Source organism: Pyrus communis, chromosome 9 (genome assembly GCF_041283825.1).
Source record: "Pyrus communis isolate YQ-2024b chromosome 9, ASM4128382v1, whole genome shotgun sequence".
NCBI lineage: Eukaryota > Viridiplantae > Streptophyta > Magnoliopsida > Rosales > Rosaceae > Pyrus > Pyrus communis.
Window position 1 is genome coordinate 28,511,271 of NC_142573.1, and position 4,879 is coordinate 28,516,149.

A 4,879-nucleotide genomic window follows, 5' to 3' on the forward strand; every position below is an offset into this window, starting at 1 on the left:
TTTTATGTTTTAAATATTACAATATTATATTGTAATTTATAAATTTATTACAATATCGGACGTCCATTAATTACCCTATCAAATCTTGACTTCGTTCGCATCGAGATAATTAATTTTATTTATAGCACTTGCACCTCATTATATAACAAGGGTTACATAAGTTTGTAAAGTCTTATGAGGTCTAATTCATTAATTAAACATCATTTAGGGTTAAGTAATGATTTTACCAACTTAAGTGATCAAGTTACTAGAATTAAATGATGATGTGGATAAATATTAAAATTGATTTTTACTAATTGTACTAAAATATAAACAATTTAAATTATTAAAATACATTACGAAATGAGCCTTAAAAAATGTTTATCAAGATATGCGTCAAAAAGGTGGGTCCCGAATCATAACTCACCCATATATATGTCATGGCAAGATTCTTGGTCACATAATCAACCCATTATTTAATTGCACCAATACATTTTAAAAACTAAGTTAGATTTACGCTTCAAAATAGTCTTCATGCACTTCTCAGAATCCTCTTACGTTGAAAATAGGAGATAGTACAAGATGACTTTTAACTTTGGAGTGGTACTATGAATAAAATATACTTTTAAAATCAGCACAAACTGCAACAATAGCATCCAGTCCTTGCCAAAGGCGTATGTATGTACATACTGAACAAAGGGGCACAGGAACACAAAGTTTAACTAAGCATATGTATGATCAATCCTTTTTTCAAAGATCAAAACAGACAGAAACCCTTCTACCAAATATGACCCGAAAGAAGAAACATATCTACACCTATCCTTGTAATGCAGTAGAGAAAAGTAGCATTCTTGTTTTAATATCGTAATACAAGTCGTTCTTCATCAAGCGAACGTCTGTCCAAATAAACTACATCTTGATTACAAGATTTCTACATAAACTTTGACAGAGACTCCCAAAACGGAAAGAATCATATTGCGAACATTCCCGAATAGAAGAAAGCTTCCATAGTTTAGTCCGACGCTTGTCACTTCCCTACAATCTCTCAGAGCCATTTGCTAGGGATCCTAAATTCAGGAGGAGCACCCACGCCACCATGTTTAAATGGGTAACCATAGACCAGCACAAATATTCAAGAATCTCTATGCTCTTCTTGCATTTTTAGCAGCAACAGTAATATTTAAGCAACATAATTAAACTTTTATATCATATCATTTTCTATGGATAAATAGCTAATTAATTCAACCTTATGGTGAGGTAAGACTATCAATTCTACCCTGAAAAAAAATTATTTACGCAACAGTAAAAAGTATAATCCATACTGTTATCCAAGCAATCCATACATTTTAAGCTTAAAAAACCATCACGCAATTTCACAATAATTTCACTTGAATGGAGGGACTCTATTTGAGGTTTAAGCAAACATCAAATTTTTTTCCCTCAGATTCCTTTAGGTGGCATCTTTTTTCTCTTTTCCGCCCAAAGGTAGCATAGGGTTAAATGTAATGGGAGCCATCTCCAAACTAAAATATTATTGGGTCCAAGGAAATCATCTCACAAGACCCCTCCCCTCCTTTATAAGTGCTGGCCCTGCAATTATTTCACTTATAAAGCATTGAACAAGATAGCTGATTATGCCGCATCACAGATGATATTATAAAACAATATTGTTCAAGTCATAACGTGACCAAGAGATGCATGGTCATTTACCTTTAGATTTGATATCAAGGGTTGAGTTTTTTTTTTTTGGTTCAAATATCAAGGGTTGAGTTTAGAGCATCTCCAATGGAGATGTCAAATTTTGAACATAAAACTTAAGTTTGACAGCCTACGTGACATTTTGATATTTTTTTTTAAAGTTTTACTTTCTACCCTATATGTCAAATTTAATTATTATTTTATTATATTACAAAATAAATTATTAAACCAATAAAAAATTAATTAAAGACATTTAATACTTGTTAAATCGGACCGTTCATCAAATGCACCAAAGAGACATGAATGCATTGGTCAACACCAGCATTCATTGTAATAATGATTAAATCCATAAAAAATTAATAAAAACAATTAATAATTAATTTTGAAGCTGTTGTCAAATTTGACTGCAACCTTACTGCCAATTCATATCATCGCCACATAGGAATTGATATTTCAGTTGGAGAAAATTAGTGTGAATTTTTTTTACTGTTATAACTTATGTGGACATATCAATCCAAAAATAGATGACCCTTCCTCAGTCCCCAGTAGACCAAGAGAATAAAACTCTGATATATACATTGAGGACTCCAAATGCAATAGAAGACCGTGTTTTGAGGATTTTTATAGACCATGTCCGGGATCATGTCCTATCCAAACTTTTATAATTTCTTTTTCTCCTATGCCGCAATACAAACTTATGAATTTGTTATGAAACTGATTACCCTAAACCATGCTTTTTCTACTGAGTCTATTAGAGATCAATAGAGATTAAAAGGAAAAGAAAACTTAATCAACATTAACTTCTCCTAGACAAAGCTACTAGTAATCTTCACTGTCATCGCTACAGGAAACAAGACCTGTCTTGGCAACAACACTGGACTTATCAATACCACCATCAAGCGTCTTCATTACCCCTAAAGTATTTTGTGTATCTACATGTGGGGTTTTCGTTGTGTTTGTACGTTCTTCACTACCTCCCTGATGGATTTTAGCTTTCTTTGCTTGTGGCTGCACCTTAATAATCATACCTAGTCAACGAGGAGGTGGATTCTTCTTCTCAGCTGATTTTTGTTCCTGCAAGCAAAACTATCACTTCCAACTAGTGGAGGATGGCATATATCCTCTGGCACTCTCATATTCCTCATACTTATGTACCAACCTGGATTATAGGAACCGAAGATGCTTGCTTAAGCTCTTGCACAGTGCTAGACTTCGCTGCCAACGCAGCCTGATAAGAACAACTGCTGTAAAAATTGTCACACAAGAATAGTGAAATATGTTGGAATTCATGTTTGGCCTATTTATACTAATCCCTATCATACTTTTTCATACCCATCAATAAGGATATGATATACAAAAATAGAAAAAATAGGCCTACATTCAATTAATAATCGGTAGAGCTGAAAAACCACATGACCCTTCACTCTTTTTGTCAAACCAGGAGAGCAGGTGGGTACTAAAGCATTATTTCAAAATTGAACTTTGAACGTTTTTAAATTTAAAGCATACCTATATAAGAAATTCTAAAATTCCCCAGTTATATCTTTCACTGTACGTATCACATTTCCCAGTCATATCCAAACTGAAATTCAACAAAAAGAAGAATTCAACTGGTACTTCAACTTTCATATCGGATACGTACGTATCTCACCATAAGAGAGCCATATCCTATTAGATACTCACCCTATCCTAAAAGTAGAGCACCTGTGCTCATAACATAGAGGTAAGCAGAAAGAGAGGTCTAACCTAAAGTTTCATTTGACTAAACTTCCAAAAATCTAGATAGAAAAATGTAATACATACATACATACATACATACATACATACATACATACATACATATATATATACATACATATATATATATACATACATATATATATATACATACATATATATATATACATACATATATATATATACATACATATATATATATACATATATATATATATATATATATATATCTTAAAAGCATTTAGAACTAAAAAATTGAATCCTTTTCATGATCAAATGCATCCCTGATATGACCTCAAACGTTAGAATTCCAAACATTAAGGGTGCATATGTTTGGGCTCATTAACTCTTGTTGGATTGGACTGGATTAGCTATTATTGTAGTCCCATGTTTGTTAGGCTGAAGGATTAGGTTTAAGGGGATTAAGTCGGACTCGCTCCGACTAACTCTCTCACTAAAAGTTCTTAGCCAGACCCCACCCCCCCCCCCCCCCCAAAAAAAAAAAAATCTCAGGACTGCTAAGACCCCCACGCTGCTTTGTTTGGCTCGTCCAAACCTTGTGCCTCGTTTGAACTTACAAGATCTCAATCCTCGAAAATAAGGATTTTTTTTTTTTTTTTCATCTGGGTTAGTGATTTGGGGTCTTCCACCATCTGGGTCTTTTGGCATCTCAGATCACACACACACACACATCGCTCTCTTTCTCAGAGACACCCTTAATTTTCTCACTTACCAACCACCCTGCTTCCACTGATTCTTCCACCTTCGGTCGCATTCCGTCGTTGGAATTCAATTTTCGACTCTGTCGTTTTCAATAGACCATGATCTGAATCCGGTATACTAGACAAGGTGAGCAATTATTTGGAATTGGGGATTTTGAAAGGTGTTTGGTTGGTGAGAAAATTGAGAGAAATAAACAAAAGAAAATGGAATGGCAATTATTAAGAATTGGGAATTGCATGAAAGGAGATAGGATTTTAAAAGGTGTTTCGTTGGTTGATTTTTTGCAAACGGATTCCATGAAAGCAACAGATGTTCAGGCCAAGCTTGATGAAGGAAACAATCAAGAGGCAGAGAGGATTGAGGTTACAGATGTAGAAAAAAGGGGGAGTGGAGTGGCAGAGAAGACAGAGCATTCTAGAAAAAGGGTTTCTAGAAGAAGAAAAAAAGGAATAATTAATTATAAAAAAATTCTAGATATGCATTAAAATAATATAATTTTAGAGTTTGTTAATTATCCTGCTTCTTAGTCCAACATTGTAACAAACGCTTCATTAAATCAATCCAGCTTAATTTAGTATAAGTCAGTCCAACTTAGTCCCTAAAGCTAGTCTAATCCGAAATAGTCTGGTGCAACATACCCTAAGAGGTCAACTGTAAGAAATTATAGATGCATGTCTTTTACTAAATTCAAGACAGAGCTTCAAGACAATATGAAAAGCTTTACAACAACAATAACAACAAA